General features: G+C 42.8%; 1 protein-coding gene across 2 annotated transcripts in view; it reads right to left on the reverse strand.

The window, feature by feature from the left end:
• Positions 1-14,798, reverse strand: part of LOC124034559 (protein FAM222A-like) — an 82,395-nt gene extending 67,597 nt beyond the window's left edge. For both annotated transcript variants that reach the window (XM_046347913.1, XM_046347914.1), the window contains exon 1: positions 13,819-14,798. The gene's annotated coding sequence lies outside the window, so the exon portion shown is untranslated. The remainder of the gene's footprint in view (positions 1-13,818) is intronic.
• Between the last annotated feature and the right edge of the window lie 10,198 nt (positions 14,799-24,996).

Below are 24,996 nucleotides of genomic sequence, written 5' to 3' on the forward strand. Positions count from 1 at the left end.
GGTGGGGCATCAACGGAAGACATTTGAATGCTGAAACCATAGGTCAGGAGCAGACCATTTCCTTGTCACCGACGGGCTCGGTGGGGACTGTGGAGAATGGGGGCTGGAGGAAGGGAGGCCATATGGCTGTGTAATGCCGGATTCGCCCCTCAATCATCGGCACAATGATGCGTTATCACCAAATGTCTTCCTCACAATCCCCTGGTACAATTGGCAGCACGGCCTCGTCACCGTCAATGGAGAACAAAATGAAAACGGGACTGGAGACAAGCCTTACGTGACACTTAATTGGAGACATCCAGGCATTCTCTCTCTCAGCTCCAGTCAACGGTATCCATCAAACTTGGCTTAAACCGATTGCAGTTTAAGCAGCCGCTGTCAGTCTAAAGGGGGACTACCAGCATTATATGCCTGAAAAGCCTGTTTTTAAAATAGTACATCCACTACTTCTGGCTCCTAACAAACACAGTCCAAGTCAAGGAAGGTGGATGGCAGTGTCACTCATAGAACTGAGCTCTTCTCAGTCAGTCCATAAAGAACTCTGTGCTATTATATGTACAGATGTAGGATCTTCATTTTATCACCCTGTTGCAGGAGAATTTTGATGCAATGCAGGACATTTAAAATATCTAGTGTATTTGCGGTTTAAAATGTTTTGAAGTTTTTAATTCCCACAGAAATTTCAGACATCAACCCCTACAAAAATAGCTATTAATTATAATCCCAATAATAATTCCTGTTGCCACCGGATTATTTCCCTGCTGTACCAAACTGGCTCAAATTAAGATTCAACATCTGTACAAGATTTTCCTCTTCCATGTACTATTGCACCAACAGCATGAAAGATGCTAAAGACGGACAGCATGAGAGAGGGGGAGAGGGGATAAAGCAAGCGAGGCGGTGAGAGAAAGAAACAGAGACAGAGACAGAAAAAGAGCTCAGTGAGCATCTGCTTTCCTCCCTTTCTCCCAGGCTCATCCCAGGAGGAAGTCCCATGCAAGCTCTCCCTCTCAGATCCTGCTTTGTGGCTGACAGACAGGACTGCCACTCGGCTCTCCCCACTCAGACGGCTTTATGGGCCTCCTCGTCCTCACTCTCTCTCCCTCTCTCCACGCTGCCATGAGGTTGGAAGCGAGGGAGGCGAGAGGGAGAGAATCTCCCAGTGGGTTCTTGTCAGTTCCAGGCCATTACACCTCACTCGCTGGGACTTTGTTTACACACACACGCATGTGCACACGAACACACAGAGGTTGAGAATTGTTAGGAGGGATGCCGCTTGGAATGTGAACAAGAAGAGCTGCAGACAGAGGCAACACTTGAGGAATTTAACAATGTCAAAAACAGGGCTCTCACACCCATCAAATAAAGAATGATACGTGTAGTTGGCCCTTCTGAAAGGGTGCGTTAAGAGTTTTTTTGTTGTTAGTTTAAATCAAAATGTTTTATTTACAATGCATGACAACCAAAATGACAGGATCACAGATCCATTCTATTTTTCATTTTGGTTGTTTGATGCTGTACAGAATGGATGTTGCCTAAGTAGGCGTCGCCGAACAATCAGCTCTACAAGTCTTATTGGGTGGGCGTATTCCAGTGACAATGTATAGTGTGACAGACTATATGTGAAAAACATGTCAGCCATATTGAGTGTACTCATGAGGGTGCAGTCAAATTGCTGTGGTCTAAGGTGCCCCCCCCCTTCTAGTAAATGTATTTATATGGTCAGTAGTTAAGTAGTAGTCCAGTAGTCAGTAGTCAGGTATGGTGAAGTAGTCAGGTAGGGTGAACATGCTTGACACACTTGGTCTTCAGGACACTAGAGTAGGGGCACAGTGCCCCTTGCGTGTTCAGCCTCTACAAATGTTGCCAAGCTTGGAGTGCTGATGACTGGCTGGCTGTGGTGACAGCTGGACAGCTGTTCCTTCCCGGAGACGCAGTCACAGAACCATACCACACGGGGAGGGGGGTAGGATGTTTCATATGTTTGTATGAAGTTCCCGGATGGGGGAAGCTGTCAAACCAAGCAACGGACATAGTAACGATTTGAGTCTCTCGCTGTCTCTCTGAAGCCAGACTGAGTGAAGCAGCTCACAGTTGAGCGAACACCAGAAAGAAATGGATGAGATGGCCAATGGGCTGCCACCCCCCCTCCCCCATTTACATTTGAGTCATTTAGCAGATGCTCTTATCCAGAGCATTCATCTTCAGATAGCTAGGTGGGACAACCACAACCAGACGGATTACCAGGACGTGTACTCTGAGCATGGGCTGACCAACTGGCAAGTGTCTTCACTGACATTTTCAACCTCTCCCTTTCTGAGTCCATAATACCAACATGTTTCAAGCAGACCACCATAGTCCTTGTGCCCAATCACACAGGTAACCTGCCTAAATGACTACGGACCCATATCACTCACATCAGTGGCCATGAAATTCTTGAAAGGCTAGTCATTTCTCACATCAACACCATTATTCCAGAAACCCTAGACCCACTCCAATTTGCATAGCGCCCCAACAGATCCACAGATTATGCAATCTCTATTGCACTCCACACATGGACAAAAGGAACACATATGTGAGAATGCGATTCATTAACTACAGCTCAGCGTTCAACACCATAGTGCCCTCATAGCTCATCACTAAGCTAAGGACCCAAGGACTAAACACCACCCTCTGCAACTGGATCCTGGACTTTCTGACAGGCCTTCCCCAGGTGGTAAGGGTATGTAACAACACATCCACTATGCTGATCCTCAACATGGAGGCCCCTCAGGGGTGCCTGCTCAGTCACCTCCTGTACTCCCTGTTCACTCATGACTACACGGCAGGCACGACTCCAACACCGTCAGTAAGTTTGCTGATGACAACAGTGGTAGGCCTGATCACCGACAATGATGAGACAGCATATAGGGAAGTGGTCAGAGCCCTGACCGTGTGCTCCAAGGACAACCTCTCCCTCAATGTAATCAAGACAAAGTAGATTGTGGACTACAGGAAAAGGTGGACTGAGCACGTCCCCATTCTCATCGAAGGGGCTGAGTGGAGAAAGTTGAGAGCTTCAAGATCCATGGCATCCACATCACCAACAAACTAACATGGACCAAGCACACCAAGACAGTCGTGAAGAGAGCACGACAAAATCTATTTGCCCTCAGGAGACTGAAAAGATTTGGCATGGGTCCTCAGATCCTCAAAAAGGTTTTACAGCTGCACCATCGAGAGCATTTTGATGGGTTGCATCACTGCCTGGTATGGCAACTGCTCGGCCTCTGACCGAGAGGCACTACAGAAGGTAGTGCGTACGGCCCAGTACACCTTCCTGCCATCCAGGACCTCTATACCAGGCGGTGTCAGAGGAAGGCCCTAAAAATTGTCAAAGATTCCAGCCACCTTAGTCATAGACTGTCCTCTCTGCTACCGCACAGCATGCGGTGTCGGAGCGCCAAGTCAAGGTCCAAGAGGCTTCTAAACAGCTTCTACCCCCAAGCCATAAAGACTCCTGAACATTAATTTCCCCTCCCCCTCTGCTACTCTCTGTTATTATCTATGTATAGACACTTTAATAACTCTACCAACTCTACTCAATTACCTCGACACTGGCGCCCTCGCACATTGACTCTGTACCGGTACCCCATGTATAAAGCCCCACTATTGTTATTTACTGCTGCTCTTTAATTATTTGTTATTTTTAGCTCTTAATCTTTTGTTGTCATTTTCTTAATACTGGTTGGTTAAGGTCTTGTAAAGTAAGAATTTTACTGTACACCTGTTGTATTCAGCGCATGTGACAAATACAATTTGATTTACACTTTTTCTTAATAAAGTAGTTGTGAGAAATTGCAAGTGTTGGTTCAGGAAAGTGTTTTTATTTTTTATTTTCTAAAAATAAAAAGGGGGGGGTGAGGACGGGATTATTTAAAGATACCTCTTTGAAGAGGCAGGGTTTCAGGTACATCAGAAGTTGGCCAGGGACTCTGCTGTCCTAGCTTCAGGGGGTAGCTGGTTCCACCACTAAGGCACCATGGTTTTGTAGAGGATGCGAACTTCAACTGGAAGCCAGTGGAGTGTGCAGAGGAGCGGGGTGAGATGGGAGAATTTGGGAAGGTTGAACACCAGGCGGGCTGCAGCATTCTGGATAAATTGCATTGGTTTGATGGCACAAGCGGGGAGCCCAGTCAACAGTGAGTTGCAGTAGTCCAGATGGGAGATTAAGTGCCTGGATTAGGACCTGCAACGCATCCTGTGTGAGGAAGGGTCGTACTCTACGAAGGTTGTAGAGCATGAAACTGCAGGAGTGGGTCACTGCTTTGATGTTTGCAGAGAACGACAGGATGTTGTCCAGGGTCACACCAATGTTTTTTGCAGGGCAACACTGGAGTTGTCCTTCTCATTTCAACTCCATCACGGTTGACATGTAGCAAAAGAGCGAAACAACTGAATTTACCTGCTCAATCGACAAAGCAAAAATCTTGGGTTAAAAAAAGCTTGAAGCCGTGCCAGTCATTTCTGCCAAGCAGAGCAGGCAATTCATTATGCCACCAAGGGTCAACAATTCCTTAAACTCAATAAAAATGTTAATAAAACTAAGAGCCTACAAACATGAGCTCTGATCCCATTTGGTCTCTGAAGAGAGAGCAAGAGAGAGGATAACCAGCATAGCTCTCACACTGAGAATGACATTTAGCCAGTGGAATAATCCGGGTCAAACTCTACCAACGGCTGACCACCAAGTAGATAATGCTTCAGCGGATATACGACAGCAGGCAGTTTGAACTTATATATGGGGAAATGGATCAACACACACAGAACACGGTTGTGACAGGCACTCTGTAATCTAGGAAAAGCAATAGAGCTCCAACCCCCACCCAAATCTCTAATTCCATATCCACTCACCTAAATAAATGAAAAGACCCATTAGGCAGATTTCCGAGGATGGCGATGGGCTTATAATTATACATGACATCTGAGAGATAAAAAGTGATTACTCTGGATGCCAGTCGGGCAGGGTGGGAGGGGGGATTGCTTAGCAACTAGTCATTATCCTCGGGAGTGGAGCGAGGTGACCGGCCATCCGTCTAACTCTGGTGGCTCGCCTGGCTCCACTGCCCCCCCCCCCTCGTTGCAGTCTCTCCGTCAGAATACAAACAGAGATAAAGAACGCGCCAATCGCTCTCGACACACAAATAGGTTAACACAATAAAGCCGGCTTTGCCTGGCTTAGTCGGGGGAGGAAAGCAATTCCAGCAGCAGGCAGGAGGTAATAAAACAGGCGCTAGGAGAGAGAGGGAGAGTGTGTGTGTGTGTGTGTGTGTCCATACGTGTCCTCATGCCAATATTTCTATACGTGAGTAGACGCAGGCATAGAGACGCCAGGAGGCCTGAGGGTCTAATATCACAAGGATTTCCAACCCTGTCTTGACACAAGCAATAACACAAGAGAAAATGATGGAAATTCCTGTCTACTCCTCTGCTCAGAGCAACAGTGGGTTTATGCTAGAAACATATGGGTAGTTCCACGGTAACAGAGTGATGCATGTCAAACAAAAATCAAGGATTGGAAAGTTAAACAAACCATACAACTCTATGCACAAGGGCTACTTTTAACAATTTCCATTGAACATTTTACAATAACGCCACCGAATGGTGGAACAAACAGCAAACCGTCATTCTGTTACTAAACTTTGCATCTGCACACTTCAATTAAATGTGTTTTTTGTAAAATTTGCAGTGGAAATGGATCAGTCTAATTGCCCATATACCAACTCTCCCCTCACATGCCCTCTCACAAATCAGTCTCCAGCTTGGTTAAAATTCAACAGGTAAAATTGAATGAGTTTTATCTGTGCACGCCTCAGCTTTCCATTCTGTGTTGCCGCTGCTAGGCCCGGCAATAAAAGATCCAAATCTACAGAGTTTTATTAAATGGTGTTGCGTTCACGCTGAGCTGGGGAAACGAAGAGGGGTGTTTTCTCCAATTACCATGCAGACCAGACGACATTGTTTTCTCCAGTCAGTGGAAATGTCATTACCTTTACAGCAACACCATCAGAATAGGGTAACAGACTTTTTTTTTTGTCACAACAGCTAACAGTCGCTGTGTCACCCACATATGTAGTATCCATTGGCAACATTAAGTAATGTAGCCATTGTCACACACACTCCTGAAGCCAGGCTAGCATGCACAATGCCTATTGTTTTTCAATGATACATAATAAACAGAATTGGATGAGCAAAAAAATTGTAGTCCGCAGCTTATGTCTGAATTGACTGCATTCTCCTTAAACAAATTAATCCAAGACTCATCCATACAGCTGAAGCCCATCTACAGCACAGAACCTAAGGATGACCTGGGTTATTCACATAGGGCCTCCATCCCCTGTGTTAAACTGGCTATATGTAAAGGGCACTGGGCACCCATAGCCAGATCTACATTTTGTTTTTAAATGGCTATTTGCAACTTTGTCAATCATTGACCCTGATAATTCGAGCTGACAGCTCCTTCAGCCAGGTAATGAACCAACAAGCAGAGCTGTAAAGTGCTGGCTAATGTCAACTGAGAATTAATGACCAAAGCATAAAGAGAAAACATCTTTATCTTGCTGATGCATTCCCTGCTTTTGCAGAAACAGTACAAAGCCCCAAGGGAGGGTAGCCAACCAAAATCCAGCAGAGAAGGAGATTAGGATGATGTGCAGTTCCTTGTTCCACTAAAGCTTGATCTTCCTCAATAGGCGAGGAGAATCCGATAGTGCCCATTCAAGATTAAAGTACAACAGCATTGGGAGAAGAGAGATTAATCAGACGCTCGCACGAGATAAAACCATCCCTAGCTGCTTCTGGCAGGGAAACAAGAGGCAATAAAGAGTTCTAGAGATAATAAGAAACACGGGAAAACACACAATAGTGAATCAAATGGCACCCAAGCCTCCACTACCAATCAAAACTTCCTTCATGCATAATTGTTGATGAGGCCATGATACACACACACACACACACACACACAAGGGCGGGGGGTGATATCCAAGGCCTTAATGCACTACTGAGGCAGCATAACTGCATTTGAACCATTCTGCATGATGGAGTTGTATATTAACAACTTTAAAAACTGGTTAGCCCATCACTGAGGAGGAATGGAGTGCTTTAACTTAGCCTGGTCCCATAATGTTGGTTAGGCTGTAGGCAACTCTTCAAATTGTTGCCATGCCACACATAAGGTATTACAACAGAAGAGTTGGCGAACACACCTATAGTAGTAGCTAGGCTAGGGGACCAGGCTAAGTTATAGTTCCACTCTTGTAGAGCCTGATGAAAAGTCTACTGCCTGCCATCACTATGGGTTACAGTGGATGAACGCCTACTAGGATACAGCACATTACTACTTCGTCCTCACAGCCAAAGGCAAGGAAATCATGTCTGGTGATTACCTCAAGGAACAGATATGGCTTTGAGAAGTAGTAATGTAGTCCACGAGTCCACGATCAGCTTCTTTGTCTTGCTAACAATGAAGACAGGTTGTTGCCCTGGCACCACACTGCCAGGTCTCGGACCTCCTTCCTATGGGCCATCTAATCGTTGTCGGTGATCAGGCCTACCACTGTTGTGTCGTCAGCAAACTTGATGGGGTTGGAGTCGTGGGCAAATAGGGAATACAGGAGGGGACTAAGTACACACCCCTGAGTGGCTTCAGTGTTAATATCAGCGTGGCAGACGTGTTGTTGCCTACTCTTACCACCTGGGGGCGGCCCATCAGGAAGTCCTGGATCCAGTTGCAGAGGGAGGTGTTTAGTCCCAGAGTCCTTAGCTTAGTGAAGGGCTTCGTGTGTTGAACGCTGAGCTGTAGTCAATGAACAGCATTCTCACATCGGTGTTCCTTTTGTCCATGTGAGAAAGGGTGGTGTGGAGTGCGATTGAGATTGTGTCATCTGTGGATCTGTTGGGGCAGAATGCAAATTGGAGTGGGTCTCTGGTGTCCAGGAGGATGCTGTTGATGTGAGCCATGACCAGCCTTTCAAAGAACTTCATGGCTACCGACATGATTTCCATGGGGTGGTAATCATTTAGGCAGGTTACCTTCACTTCCTTGGGCACAGGGACTATGGTGGTCTGCTTGAAACATGAAGGAATTACAGACTCAATCAGGGAGAGGTTGAAAATGTCAGTATAGACACTTGACAGTTGGTCCGCGCATGCTTTGAGTACACGTCCTGGTAATCCACCTGGCCCAGCGGATTTGTTCATGTTAATGTTGACCTGTTGAAAGGTTTTGTTCACATTGGCTACCGAGAGCATTACCATACAGTCATCCAGAACAGCTGGTGCTCTCGTGCATGCTTCAGTGTTGCTTGCCTCGAAGAGAGCATAAAAGGCATTTAGCTCGTCTGGTAGGCTTGCGTCACTGGGCAGCTCGCGTCTGGGTTTCCCTTTTTAGACCATAATAGTTTTCATGCCCTGCCACATCCGACAAGTGCCAGAGTCGGTGTAGTAGGATTAAAATCTTAATCCTGTATTGATGCTTTGCTTGTTTGATGGTTCGTCTGAGGGCATTGCGGGATTTCTTATAAGCGTCCGGATTAGTCTCCCGCTCCTTGAAAGCAGCAGTTATAGCCTTTAGCTCGATGCGGATGTTGCCTGTAATTCATGGCTTCTAGTTGGGATATGTACGTACAGTCACTGTGGGGACGACTTCATCGATGCACATATTGATGAAACCGATGACTGAGGTGATGTATTCCTCAATGCCATTGGATGAATCCCGGAACATATTGCAGTCTGTGCTAGCAACACAGTCCTGTAGTGTAGCATCCGCGTCATCTGACCACTTCCGTATTGAACGAGTCACTGGTACTTCCTGCTTTAGTTTCTGTTTGTAAGCAGGAATCAGGAGGATAGATTTGTGTTCAGATTTGCCAAATGGAGGGTAGGGGAGAGCTTTGTATGCATCTCTGTGTGTGGATTAAAGGGGGTCTAGGAGTTTTCCCCCCTGATTGCACATGTGACATGCTGGTATAAATTTGTTAAAACTGATTTAAGTTTGCATGCTTAAAAGTCTCCGGCCACTAGGAGCGCAGCTTCTGGGTGAGAATTTTCTTCTTTGCTTATGGCCTTATAGAGTTGGTTGAGAGCGGTCTTAGTGCCAGCCTCGCTTTGTGGTGGTAAATAGACGGCTACGAAAAATACAGATGAGAACGCTCTTGGTAGATAGTGTGGTCTACAGCTTATCATAAGGTACTCCACCTCAGGCAAGCAATACCTCGAGACTTCTTTAATATTAGACATTGCGCACCAGCTGTTATTGACAAAAAGACACACCCCCACCCCTCGTCTTACCAGAGGTAGCGTCTCTGTTCTGCCGGTGCATGGAAAATCCTGCCAGTTCTATATTGTCTGTTTCTTCGTTCAGCCACGTCACGGTGAAACATAAGATGTTACAATTTTTAATATTCCATTGGTAGTAAAATCTTAGTAGGTCTTCAATTTTATTTTCTAAAGATTGCTTGTTAGCAGAGAATGGAAGGCATTGGGAGTTTACTTGCTCACCTCCGGATTCTCAGAAGGATCCCCAATCGGTTACCCCTTTTTATGTGTGCCCTCTCTAATTCTCTCTTTCTCTCTTTCGGAGGACCTGAGCCCTAGGACCATGCATCAGGACTACCTGACATGATGACTCCTTGCTGTCCCCAGTCCACCTGGCCGTGCTGCTGCTCCAGTTTCAACTGTTCTGCCTTATTATTATTGGACCATGCTGGTCATTTATGAACATTTGAACATCTTGGCCATGTTCTGTTATAATCTCCACCTGGCACAGCCAGAAGAGGACTGGTCACCCCACATAGCCTGGTTCCTCTCTAGGTTTCTTCCTAGGTTTTGGCCTTTCTAGGGAGTTTTTCCTAGCCACCGTGCTTCTACACCTGCATTGCTTGCTGTTTGGGGTTTTAGGCTGGGTTTCTGTACAGCACTTTGAGATATCAGCTGATGTACGAAGGGCTATATAAATAAATTTGATTTCCGGCGTCTTTTCTTCACGCAAAAGTCCTGAATCTGGGCCTGTTCCAGTGAAAGCAGGATATCTTTCTGGTCGGACTCGTTAAAGGACAACGTTTCTTCCAGTCCGCGGTGAGTAATCGCTTTTCTGATGTCCAGAAGTTATTTTCGGGCATAAGAGGCGGTAGCAGCAACATTATGTAGACGGTGAGTTAAATAATAAGTTACACAAAGCGCAAAAGAAATAACAAAATAACAGGAACAGGAACTCAGATCAATATCGAAATGAGATGCTATTTGGATGCCTTTGAGAGAAAAGGTTCATGTGTCACTAAATGTTTTGCCTAAATGTGTTTCCTGGAAAGAAAGAAGCAACTTTTATTGTCAGTGGTTGTGGAAGCTGAGCCACAAGACAGGATCCCTGCTTTCCATTACCTATAATTTAATGAAAATATATCCTATACAGAATAAACTAAATGCCTCTCTGGAAAACAAATATGCTATTACATTTCTGTAAATATAATTTTTTCAAATCACAAATAATCAAGCTGGCACAGTAAACTTAGAAATTAATATCTATTGAAGATAAACCAGAGCAGATTATTTTTTAAGTTTGGGGTCACTTAGAAATGTCCTTGTTTTTGAAAGAAAAGCAGATTTTTTGTTAATTAAAATAACATCAAATTGATCAGAAATACAGTGTAGAGTCATTTACAACATTAACAATTGTAGCTGGAAACGGCAGATTTTTTATGGAATTTCTACATAGTCTTCCAGAGGCCCATTATCAGCAACCTGTGTTCCTATGGTACGTTGTGTTAGCTAATCGAAGTTTAGCATTTTAAAAGGATAATTGATCATTAGAAAAACATTTTGCAACTCTGTTGTTCTGATTAAAGAATCAATGTTTAAAAACTGTCCTTCTTTACACTAGTTGAGTATCTGGAGCATCCGTATTTGTTATTTCAATTACAGACTCAAAATGGCCAGAAAAAAAAATACTTTCTTCTGAAACTCCTCAGTCTTTTCTTGTACTGAGAAATTAACGCTATTCCATGTGAGAAATTGACAAAAAAATGAAAACTCATACAACGCTTTGTACTACTCCCTTCACAGAACAGAGCAAACTGGCACTAACTGGAATAGAAAGAGGAGTGGGAGGCCCCGGTGCACAACTGAGCAAGAGGACAAGTACATTAGAGTGCCTATTTTGAGAAACAGACGCCTCACAAGTCCTCAACTGGCAGCTTCATTAAATAGTACCCGCAAAACACCAGTCTCAATGTCAACAGTGAAGAGGCGACTCCGGGATGCTGGAGTTCTAGGCAGAGTTCCTCTGTCCAGTGTCTGTGTTCTTTTGCCCATCTTAATCTTTTATTTTTATTGCCCAGTTATGGCTTTTTCTTTGCAACTCTGCCTAGAAGGCCAGCAACCCGGAGTCGCCTCTACACTGTTGACATTGAGACTGGTGTTATTCCATAAAAATAAAAAATAAAAATCCACCGTTTCCAGCTACAATAATCATTTACAACATTAACAATGTCTACACTGTATTTCTGTTCAATTTGATGTTATTTTAATGGACAAAAAAAGTTGCCTTTCTTTCAGGAAAAAAAGGACATTTCTAAGTGACCCAAAACTATTGAACAGTAGTGTATATCATCCAAGGTATGTTTGCAGTGGCATTGCACGCACCGTAGTTCAGTATTGTTGTCTCTGGGTCTGCATTAAGACAATCAAACCATTTTGGGATTAAAATAATATTAATACATAGAACAGGAAATTAAAGTGAAGCAATTATGAAGATATTCATGAGCAAACCTTACTTATTCACTCAAGACTGCAGTTTTAATAAGCAAAGAGTACAGAGTATTCACCCCAATGCTATCAATCAATCAAATTGAAATAGTATTTCAGTGTTGAAAATTGATATAGTGCCTGAGCTTGCTTAGTATATTACTTCCGCTTTAATATCTTTGCCAAAATTAAATCTGTCCTTCAACCAACTCTTTGCACATTAAGAAGGATACTTGTTGAAAGTTCAGGCAACGGTATAAAATGTGTTTTGCTTTTTAGATGGTTTTGGGAGGCATTTAATCAAAGACTGAGTATGAAACATGGGCTAGTATTATTGCATTCACCCAACATAAAGTTGAGTTTGGATGGCACCACTTTTAGTTTTAACAACAAAAACCTTGCTTTAATGATTTCCTGTATGGATTTAGAATCCTGCAAATGAGGTGACCAAAAAAACAAACAAATCAGATTGTATATTTATTTCTGTTTTGAATAAAAACTGCCAGGCTACTTAGGTCTAGTTTACATTAAAATCCCAAATCAAAGTAAAACACATTCAGCCTTCAGAAAGGCATTATGAGTCACGATATTTAGCCCCCCAAAATTAAAACAGAGCCAAGATTAAATCCAAGAGGTAATTCATTGGTCTACATATTAGGCTGTCCTGCTAGCTCCAGTAGCTAACCCTATCGTCCCCAACCATAATGTTGAGTTAAGGCACGCATTATACTAGGGGGACTTTTTGTTTAGGTGAGGAGCAGTCTCAGAGCTAATATGAGCACAATTTGATCAGCAGGTCATAGGGCCGAGTGTAGGAAGTAAATGAGGCGGCTCTGCCCACCCAATGTTTTACTCAATACTAGCAAGCAGCCACTGTGCTATGCTATGGCAAGTGCTGTACAGGACTGGCGACTCCAGGAGCCTGGCCCTAGATGTAGAGGGGTCCCATGTAAGATTATCAATGAGCAAGTAAGTGACCAGGGTAAAGTCCACTGTACTGTACTCCACTATCCAGCCACTGAAACAATGCAGAGATACTTTTAGTAGAGGCCTGGCCTATAGTGGTCTATGAATACATGGATTATCGAGGCCTGTTAACTAGCCACAAACTCCAGGAATTTGACAGGAAAAAAATAAGTCCCTTTGCTTATCAGTGTGTTTGTGTGTGTGTGTGTGTGTGTGTGTGTGTGTGTCTTCTGGTCGCTGAAGAGGTGCATGTGTGTGATGGTCCCCATGTTACATCCTACACAGATTAAAAATATGTACTTTTTTATGTACTTTTTTCCAGGTCAGCACCTGCTGTTTACAGTTGCCTGATATTGTGTGTGTCGCATGTACTTGTGTATAGCCTGTACTTAATGGCTATATAGAACATAGGCTATGACACCGAGCTCCAACTGAAAAGTTATGAGGAATTACGCACTGGTGATGCTCGTTCATTTGAGGAATATCACATCTAAGCGCGTCCTTAATCAACATCAGTGAATGTCATCAACTATTTAAAGAAACTAAGCCAGTTATACTTGGGGGTGAAAATCATTAATTGCCGCTGAAACTCTTCACCCACCGCTCATTAAAAATAATGACACATGGGAGCATACACAAAATAATTCCTTGTGTAGAATACTTCCGACAATATACTCAATTGCTCCCTATCCTTGAAAATAACAAATACAACACGTCAAAGCAGATCCTAAATCCATTAAGTAACTGACATCGATTTTACAACATGTCCTTTATTGTAGGTTAGCCTAGGCTACGCATGAAAAACAGGTTTTATAGCCTGTCCTACCCCAGTCATTTCAACATCTCTGTACTGTAGACTCAGCATTTTACATCCTCATTCTATTTTCCTACAATCCTATCCATCAACTGTTATGCAATGTGCCAGCTTTCTTACACTCCATCCATCAATTATGATATGAAGACATGTCGCCGAATGACCCCGGCTGCCATTAGCAGCAACACAATCCCCAAATTACGCATGCGATAAATGTATGACTATAGTTTTGATACCTGAAGATAAAATAGGCTAGTTACCATAAATTGTTTCGTAGTGCAGATTAGAATTCCATGCAGGTCAGCTGGCGATGAGTAGTCTGCTTCAGAACGTTGCGGTCCAGAGATAAATCAGATAGGTTTCATTCCGCTCTCCAAAATCCAAAAACCACCCGCTGTTGATCAACAGCAATACAGTTTATTCTCCCCCTTTCAGTATCATGCACATTTTCAGACAGTGAATCAGATTCCAAACTGAAAAACCCAATGGTTAAATGATTTGCTCTTTCCGTCAATGAACAATATTATTGTAACTGATGCGTTTCGTTTCCTGGGCAGAATGACCGTGAATTCAAAGCCTGGGAAATAACAGGTTGACAAATTCAGGAGTGTTGCGTGTCAGTCTCTCCCGTTAAACTGTGCTCTCACCTAACGCATATCATACTCAACCTTTCGCCCCCCGAAACTAGCCTGTAAAATGATCCGCTATCGTGTCATTTCTTCTCCTCGTTTCCCCGTGAATATTTCCAAAAAGATTTGTCACAAAACGAAATTCTCAATCCAAAAAGAATTGATGGATACGAATGGTTCCCCAAAGCAATTACGCATATAGGTCAAAGTGGTTCACCTATTTAGTCTAATCAATCTGAATTTGTCCACTAAACAAAATGTTAACGTTGTCTGTAGCACAGAGTAACCGTGCAGATTCCAATACTTTGAAACAAATGCAGTTGTGAGAAATAAGAGATGCTATTAAATCCTTTGGCATACACTTTCTCCGGCGATGTCTGTCTACAGCCTCTCGCAAAACGTCTGTCCTCCCGATTATAGACTCTAATTTCCAATTGAGGTGACAAAACCAGTTCCAAACATTCCTTTGCGTTGACCTTCTCTTTGATCTACATACCAAGCAATATTGATAATGTCCGAATAAATATTTTGCTGTTTAAGGCAGCTCACTGCTATTCAGGATGCGGTCCTCTCCCTGTGCAAAGCTGCCGAAACTGACAATAACCCGGAACGATGCAGACTCTAACCGCTCCTTAAACCGCCCACCAACCAATCATTGTACTGAGGGAATTGAAACGTTCCCACGGGTTAGCCAATCGTTGATAATTGAGGATCGTTACCACGGTGACGTTGTCAGCGTCAAATTTGAAACCACATTGTTTAATCGCGGAAAGGTTTATCCTAGTCAGTGAAATAAGTAGTTGCCTCGAAAGCAGAGAAATTCAGTCTAGCCGACTCAACTGAACATTGTACTATAAGTAAGACATGTCAATCCGTTTATTATAGACCCTATAATAAACGGAATACATTGATTTACGTTTATTTATATGCCAATGTTTTAAATGTAACCTTTATTTAACTAAGCAAGCCAGTTTACAATGACTGCCTACCCTGACGACGCTGGGCCAATTGTGCGCTGCCCTATAGGGCTCCCAATCCGGCCTTGAATCAAACCAGGGACTGTAGTGACGCCTCTCGCACTGAGATGCAGTGGCTTAGACCGCTGCGCCACTCATGAGGCTTTATTATAGGCCTTATAATAAAAGCCTTAGCAAGCTGCATTACAGTGCATAGTCAGTGGTGTAAAGTACTTAAGTAAAAATTATTTTAACTACTACCTACATTTTAAGTTTTAAAAAAATCTGTACTTTACAATTTATATTTTTGACAACTTTTACTTTTATTTCACTACATTCCTAAAGAAAATAATGTACTTTTTACTCCATACATTTTCCCTGACACCCAAAGGTACTCATTACATTTAGAACGTTTAGCAGAACATGAAAATGGTCCAATTTATGCACTTATCAACTTACGGCCTCTGATCTGGCGGACTCACTAAACACACATGCTTCATTTCTAAATGAGTGTTGGAATCTGCCACCAGCTATCCATAGAATAAAATAAACAATATAATGGTTTGTTTAATATAAGGAATTTGAAATTATTTCTACTTTTACTTTTGATCCTGAAGTATATTTTAGCAGTTACATTTACTTTTGATACTTAAGTATATTTAATGGCAAATGCTTTTAGACTTTTACTCAAGTAGTATTTTACTGGGTGACTTTCACTTTCACTTTACAAAAGTATGACAATTGGGTACTTTTTCCACCACTGTCTCATGGTGTTCACAATTTGTCAAACAAATGCTAGAGCCTGTTGCTGTCAGCACCACATAGGTAAAGCCTGACAACATGGGACAGAGCAACCCAGCCCACAATTAAGAACACTGTTAACTTTTCCCATCTCAACAATACTTTAATTCAGACATCTTATTACATGTATCATCCACAACAAAGATGGACATTAAATAACTAACTCTTGTCTTTTTGAACTTTTATTCCTGACCCTAACAGCTTCTAGACTATCCGTAATTGGATTTCTGCTTGCAAAAAAATGCATTCTACATTGATTGCTGGGAGCTCCATGGAGTTTGTAATGAGTGACATGAGGCCATCTCCACAAGCACAAGCCCACTCTGTCCAGCCAGCCAAGCACACACACAGACAGACCCTGCTGGAACACACAAAAGTAGTGCAAGGCAATCACATCATGGCCTCTCATAATAAGCTGACGCTGGGAAGTGGGTGATGCAGCACTCAGCTTATGCCAGTGCCGATAAGAGTCTGAAAGTATTACCTCGCTCTGGCAGCCCGCTCTCCCAGAAATCCATCCTGAGCCAGGTCATCAATTCTGCCCTATCTGATCGCTCACCAATCCTTCTGCTCCTGGCTACTCCATGTTATGTTGCTAGCTGTCCTAGCTCTTCCCTTTGAAAATACTCTGTATGACTTTCACTTTGATGCTAGCCTCTTAAAGCACAGTAGGCTAAAGAGTAACAGGTTTCTGGAGGATACATATGGTATGTGGTATTTTATGTCGTCTGAGACTGGACAATAGCCTACTCTCTGAGAATCCATAGTTAACCACTCTGATAGTTCCTCCCTTCTAGTCAGCCTCCAGTTGTCATGCTGCTTCCTTTATCGAAGTACCTGGATGGGTTGTGAGAGAAAATCCTGTCTCAACTAACTGTGTCCATTGAATCCAGCAAGTCAATCAGCAGCAGTCTACTCATTCGGGCGCTAGGGGCGGCGCCCCACTTGTGATTGGTCCCCCCCCAAAATATATTTATAAAAAAACAACATATATTATATAATTATGTTATAAATGCTCATTAAAGTGTGGTAAAAGTGTACATTTTCCTGTTTCAAAAATATATTGTTCAAAACAAACTGTTCAGTTACTTACTACTTTGCCCCTCAGTGACTGCCAGCAGCAGCAGAAGCAGCAGCTCCGCCTCCATGGGCACATAGGTGGTGCAGACATTGCTTGGAATGTTTTGCCAGCTATTTGCTAAATAGTAGGATTTCATAGCATAAATTATAACTGCACAAAGTAAATGGACCATCCTGGGGCCCTCAAATGTGTGTCCATTCAGTCACAACTTCTTGGTCTGCTCTAGTCTTCCTCCCAGTGATGAATCTCTCGCACGTGGGACTAGATCTGCTCTATCAGGTACAGATGGTGCTAAAGCAAATGTTAATTAACTTGTAAATAAATAATCATAACTGTCATGGCAGGCTGGGACCTGATAAACTGGACTACATCCAATAAGAGTCGAAGGACAGCAGGATACACTAGCTAGAACCTTCTCATCGCAGATCTGGTAGGGGAAAAAAGCATGGCCAATTTTATTGTTCCCCCCCATGTTGTATATCAGGATCTACTGTAGGTCACAGGGCGACATGTTGTGTGGACTTAAACAGCATAAAACTGGGTGTATTACAAAGCATGACAACATGTATTAGGCAGCTACAGTAATTTTGAGAAACATTGAGACATAGTTTGGTAGATTTTTGTTGGTCAAAGTAACCAGCTACACTATATATATGGAGGTATGTGGACACCCCTTCAAATTCAGTCTATTTCAGCCCTATTTCAGCCAGCTATTTCAGGTGCACAAAATCGAGCACACAACCATGCAATCTCCATAGACACAATTTGGCAATAGAATGACCTTACTAAGTAGCTCAGTGACTTTCTACGTGGCACGTCATAGGATGCCACCTTTCAAACAAGTCCAATTTTTGCCCTGCTAGAGCTGAAGCACATAGAGCGTAAAAATCTTCTGTCATCGGTTGCAACACTCACTACCGAGTTCCAAACTGCTTCTGGAAGCAACATCAGCAAAATAACTGTTCGTTGGGAGCTTCATGAAATGGGTTTCAATGGCCGAGCAGCGGCACACAAGCCTGAGATCACCATATGCATTGCCATGCGTCGGTTGGAGTGGTGTAAAGCTCGTCACCATTGGACTCTGGAGCAGTGGAAATTAGTTCTCTGGAGTGATGAATCACGTTTCACCATACGGCAGTCCGACAGACGAATCTGGGTTTGTCAAATGCCAAGAGAACACCACCTGCCCCTATGCATAGTGCCAACTGTAAAGTTGAATGGAGGAGAAATAATGGTCATTGGCTGTTTTTCATGGTTCGGGCAAGGCCCCTTAGTTCCAGTGAAGGGAAATCTTAAAGCTAAAGCATACAATGACATTCTAGATGATTCTGTGCTTCTAACTTTGTGGCAATAGTTTGGGGAATGCTCTTTCCTGTTTCAGCATGACAATGCCCTCCTGCACAAAGCGAAGTCCATACAGACTGGCCTGCACAGAGCTCTGACCTCAACCCCATCAAACACCTTTGGGATGAATTGGAACGCAGACTGTAAACCAGGCCAAATCACCCAATATCAGTGCCCGGCCTCATTAATGCTCTTGTGGCTGAATGGAAGCAAGTCCCCGCAGCAATGTTCCAACATCTAGAGGATAGCCTTCCCAGAAGAGTGGAGGTTGTTATAGCAGCAAAGGGGTAGACCAACTCCATGTTAATGCCCATGATGTTGGAATGAGATGTACGACAACAAGGTGTCCACATACTTTTGGCCATGTAGTGTATGGTTTGATAAGTAGCTAGCAAGCTATAGCTAGCTGGTAGCTCGCTAGCTAGTTAGCTCCATGCTCATTTCAAGTTCTTCTAAACTAATATCTGACTCATTTAGTTAGTAATTTCAGAATGAAAGTTGACTGGCTAGCACATCATGCTTTCTGACGTTATGTTAGCTAGCTATCCCCAGTCAGATCATGTGTTTTCACTTATTGCACCTGTATTCTTGTTGCGTTCTCCCTGGTGTACTTGTTTGTTCGTGACGCGAGTTGGCTGCTCGTTCTAAATATTATAATCCAATCTGTTCAAAACAGTGACAGCATGTGCAGCACTGGTCATTCGGTTTTTGACATGCAAAAGTAAAATAGGATTTATGCTGTTGTTTAAATGCACAGATCGCTTTGTATATCTTAAAGAAACTACCGGTAGTTTGAAAACTTGGCATCATATTACTGTCATGCTGCTTTGTTGACAACTTCAACCACCTCAAGCCCCGGATATTTAGCCAATCAGCAGCCGCCGCTACAGTCAATCAACGCAATATCTTATTAATTGAAAATACTGGCCTGGGTACTGCTGTTGTGCCCGAGTGAGGCATGCATACAAGTCATTTGATTAGTTGATAAGCAGATGACTCAGCTGTTGAATCTCAACAAATATTCAAAACATGTTTACTATCTGCTTTGATTAGAGTACACCCAATACAGAGAAGATTGGACACAAATACATTGTGAAAACACTCAGCCGTTCCAATCCCCCAAGTCACCATGAGGGAACATAACAATAATTAATTATTTATGCAGGAGACAAGGGCAATATCACAATGAATCATTTTCTTTGCGGCTATATTAAATATATATATTTTTTTTTATGTCTGAGCTTGTGCATCGGCTGGAAATCATTCCTAATGATACCTGAATCTGTGACCTAAATGATGATAGGCCCAGCAGATCACATTGAACATTTTCCTGCCAAGAGACCTGGAAGTATTGCACAACAAAGCAGTGCCACACGCAACGCAAAACTTCCCCCATGCAATGCACTGGTAACCCAGGCTATCAATTGTTGTTTTCTCCCCAAATGAGATTAAACAAAAATGGCCTGGGTACTGCTACAGCAATCTTTCTCTTTTAGTTTTTGAGTGGCCATCCGGCCTACAGTATATTGGATACTGTAAATCTAGAGAGGTGGCTGTGGTTTCCTATTGCATTTGAAAACCTTTGATCCAGATTAGTCTCATTGAGATACAATGTATTTTGCAAGAGAGATCTTTTTTTTTGCAAGAGATAACCTTTATCTTTGATCCAGAAATTGTATATCAACTTTGCAATAACATTAGTGGGAGTAAGTCTTACATCCTAAGGACATCACGTCCCAGGCCCGTTAAAAGTTGTGCAGTTCCTTTTTTTCATGGGAACCTCATAAATACTGTTAGTCTAAGATCTGGCTAGAATTTCTGTCTGTTACTCAAATGCAAAACTTGCCCTGTTTACAATTAGCTTCCCGGGCAAAGTGAACTGGGGTTTAATTGAACAAAGTTAAAGTCTCCACAAACAGCAAGGTAACAGCAAAAGAAATGGATTGCAGCAGAGGCATGGAAGAAAGAGATAGCATTGATTTATCTGCCATTGATTTGGGCCGGGATCACTGCATCGTGGCCCCCGGGTGAAACATGCTCTCTGCCAACTGAAGGGGATGAATCTGAAAAGGTGTCAAGTGGTTAGGGGACACAGAGGTGGGGGGTGACAGGGTAAAGAAGGTAGACAGGGGTGGGGCAAGGGCAAAAAGTACCAGATTGAAAAAGAGAGTGTGGATGGATCAGTCTGGATGAGGTACGCTATTGATGACTTGTGAGCTGTAAAGACTGGAAACAGTTTCTGGAAACAGTGATGCTTTTAGGTTTCTAGATCATGCATGTGTGACATTGCTAAGGGGTCATCAGGGAAAATCAACTACCGAATCCCTGTAAACCAAGATCACCACACTTAAGTACTGATGAGAAGTACACGCCATGATATGAGTGATGCTGTAACCAGGATGCTCGATTGCAGGTCGGGTACGGTGTTAGTGTACATGTATTTACATTGAATAGATTTGGCTTACATTAGAATTAGATCACATCCAAATATGTAGTCTTCAGTAATGCAAACACATATTTTATCATCAGTGCTCACAATAGTAACATATTTCTCAAAAATAATTAAATTCCAGTGTGATATTCAACTTGAAATGTCTTGCTTAATTGTTCATGAAGGTTTTGACTGACCTAGTGGGTTGAATTGTCCCAGGATATTACATCCATGTGTCTTTCAACTCCCTTGAATATAAATTAATGCATATATGCATGCATTGTGTAAATGCTTGAGATGTACTAATGGCACACTGTTGACATGTTTTTGTCTGGTACCCAAAGTGATTTTCCTGTGACTTGACTTGTGATCAGTAGCACACAGTGTGACTCCTCTCGCCTGAGGTGTACAATGTCATAGAACCTTTCTACACTCATAAAACAGGAGCTGTGCTTTCATCACTGTCAAGGCATAGCCATATGGATGTCGTATATGCAGGTTAGCATTTCTCGTTTTGAATCTTATTCTGGAGGCAGCTCTGCAGTGTGGTCACTAGCTGGCACGGCCACAAAGTCATACAATCTGACCTTAACCTTAATAATACTGTTAACCCTAATCCTAAATTAAGGGCAAAAAGCACACTTTTGGTTTATACATTTTTACAATATAGCCAATTTAGACTTTGCATACAAATCAAATTTGATTGGTCGTGTACACATATTTTGCATGTTATCGCAGGTGCAGCGAGATGCTTATGTTTCTAGCTCCAACAGTGCCGTAATACCTAGCAATATAAAACCATACACACAAATCCCCAAAACATTTAAATGAATAAATATTAGAACGAGCAATGTCACAGTACGGAATATAAATATATATGTATATAATGGTGTATATAGACAGTATGGACAAAATATGAATATAAAAAGTTTGTACAGCAGTAGTTACAGTGGGGCAAAAAAGTATTTAGTCAGCCATCAATTGTGCAAGTTCTCCCACTTAAAAAGATGAGAGAGGCCTGTAAATGTCATCATAGGTACACTTCAACTATGACAGACAAAATTAGAAAAATCAATCCAGAAAATCACATTGTAGGATTTTTAATGAATTTATTTGCAAATTATGGTGGAAAATAAGTATTTGGTCAATAACAAAAGTTTATCTCAATACATTGTTATATACCCTTTGTTGGCAATGACAGAGGTCAAACGTTTTCTGTAAGTCTTCACAAGGTTTTCACACACTGTTGCTGGTATTTTGGCCCATTCCTCCATGCAGATCTCCTCTAGAGCAATGATGTTTTGGGGCTGTTGCTGGGCAACACGGACTTTCAACTCCCTCCACAGATTTTCTATGGGGTTGAGATCTGGAGACTGGCTAGACCACTCCAGGACCTTGAAATGCTTCTTACGAAGCCACTCCTTCGTTGCCCGGGCGGTGTGTTTGGGATCATTGTCATGCTGAAAGACCCAGCCACGTTTCATCTTCATTGCCCTTGCTGATGGAAGGAGGTTTTTTCACAATACATGGCCCCATTCATTCTTTCCTTTACACGGATCAGTCGTCCTGGTCCCTTTGCAGAAAAACAGCCCCAAAGCATGATGTTTCCACCCCCATGCTTCACAGTAGGTATGGTGTTCTTTGGATGCAACTCAGCATTCTTTGTCCTCCAAACACGACGAGTTGAGTTTTTACCAAAAAGTTATATTTTGGTTTCATCTGACCATATGACATTCTCCCAATCTTCTTCTGGATCATCCAAATGCTCTCTAGCAAACTTCAGACGGGCCTAGACATGTACTGGCTTAAGCAAGGGACACGTCTGGCACTGCAGGATTTGAGTCCCTGGCGGCGTAGTGTATTACTGATGATAGGTTTTGTTACTTTGGTCCCAGCTCTCTGCTGGTCATTCACTAGGTCCCCCCCCCCCCCCCCCCCCCGTGTGGTTCTGGGATTTTTTTCTCACCGTTCTTGTGATCATTTTGACCCCACGGGGTGAGATCCTGCGTGGAGCCCCAGATCGAGGGAGATTATCAGTGGTCTTGTATGTCTTCCATTTCCTAATAATTGCTCCCCCGGGTGATTTCTTCAAACCAAGCTGCTTACCTATTGCAGATTCAGTCTTCCCAGCCTGGTGCAGGTCTACAATTATGTTTCTGGTGTTCTTTGACAGATCTTTGGTCTTGGCCATAGTGAAGTTTGGAGTATGACTGTTTGAGGTTGTGGACAGGTGTCTTTTATACTGATAACACGTTCAAACAGGTGCCATTAATACAGGTAATGAGTGGAGGACAGAGGAGCCTCTTAAAGAAGAAGTTACAGGTCTGTGAGAGCCAGAAATCTTGCTTGTTTGTAGGTGACCAAATACTTATTTTCCACCACAATTTGCAAATAAATTCATAAAAAATCCTACAATGTGATTTTCAGGATTTTTTTTCTAATTTTGTCTGTCATAGATGAAGTGTACCTATGATGGCAATTACAGGCCTCTCTCATCTTTTTAAGTGGGAGAACTTGCACAATTGGTGGCTGACTAAATACTTTTTTCCCCCACGGTATATAGGATGAGCCTTGACTGGAATAGAGGATAAAGTGGGTAAAACAGTATGTAAACATTATTCAAGTGACCAGTGTTTAATGATAATGTACATAGGGCAGCAGTCATTAAGGTGCAACTTGCCCATCTAGAAGAAGTTGCTCAGATCTGCCTCCAGGACAAGACTCATCCCAATAAACGTCAACCTCCTTCATGCACAGTACTAAAGCTCTAAACTGTTTACTGCTTTACACCGTAAACAGCAGGTAGCCTAGTGATTAGGCTACCTACCTAGCTAGCGGCAGGCAGCCTTGTGGTTAGAGTGTTGGGCCAGTAACCGAAAGGTTGCAAGATTGAATCCCCAAGCTGACAAGGTAAAAATCTACTTTGTGCATGACACAAAAAATGTTTCCAACAATTGTTGACAGACAGATTATTTTATTTATAATTCACTGTATCACAATTCCAGTGCGTCAGAAGTTTACATACACTAACTTGACTGTGCCTTTAAACAACTTGGAAAATTCCAGAATATGATGTCATGGCTTTAGAAGCTTCTGATAGGCTATTTGACTTAATTTGAGTCAATTGGAGGTGTACCTGTGGATGTATTTCAAGGCCTACCTTCGAACTCAGTGTCTCTTTGCTTGACATCATGGGAAAATCAAAAGAAATCAGCCACGACCTCAGAAAAACATTTGTAGGCCTCCACAAGTCTGGATCATCCTTGGGAGCAATTTCCAAACACCTGAAGGTAACACGTTCATCTGTACAAACAATAGCACACAAGTATTAACACCATGGGACCACGCAGCCATCATGCCGCTCAGGAAGGAGACGCGTTCTGTCTCCTAGAGATAACCGTACTTTGGTGCAAAAAAGTGTTAATCAATCCCAGAACAACAGCAAAGGACCTTGTGAAGATGTTGGAGGAAACAGGTACAAAAGGATCTAAATCCACAATAAAACAAGTCCTATATTGAAATAACCTGAAAGGCCACTCAGCAAGGAAGAAGCCACTGCTCCAAAACTGCCATAAAAAAGCCAGACTACAGTTTGCAACTGCAGATGGGGACAAAGATCATACTTTTTGGAGAAACGTCCTCTGGTCTGATGAAACAAAAATAGAACTGTTTGGCCATAATGATCATCGTTATGTTTGTAGGAAAAAGGGGGAGGCTTGCAAGCCGAAGAACACCATCCCAACCGTGAAACATGGGGGTGGCAGCATCATGTTGTGGGGGTGCTGTGCTGCAGGAGGGACTGGTGCACTTCAGAAAATAGATGGCATCATGAGGTAGGAAAATTGTGTGGATATATTGAAGCAACATCTCAAGGCATCAGTCAGGAAGTAAAAGCTTGGCCGCAAATGGGTCTTCCAAATGGACAATGACCCAAAGTTGTGGCAAAATGGCTTAAGGACAACAAAGTCAAGGTATTGGAGTGGCCATCACAAAGCTCTGACCTCAATCCTGTAGAAAATTGAAAAGGCGTGTGCGAGCAAGGAGGCCTACAAACCTGACTCAGTTACACCAGCTCTGTCAGGAGGAATGGGCCAAAATTCACCCAATTTATTGTGGGAAGCTTGTGGAAGTTTACCCAAAACCTTTGACCCAAGTTAAACAATTTAATGGTCAATGCTACCAACTACTAATTGAGT

Source organism: Oncorhynchus gorbuscha, linkage group LG04, assembly GCF_021184085.1.
Source record: "Oncorhynchus gorbuscha isolate QuinsamMale2020 ecotype Even-year linkage group LG04, OgorEven_v1.0, whole genome shotgun sequence".
Classification (NCBI taxonomy): Eukaryota; Metazoa; Chordata; class Actinopteri; order Salmoniformes; family Salmonidae; genus Oncorhynchus; species Oncorhynchus gorbuscha.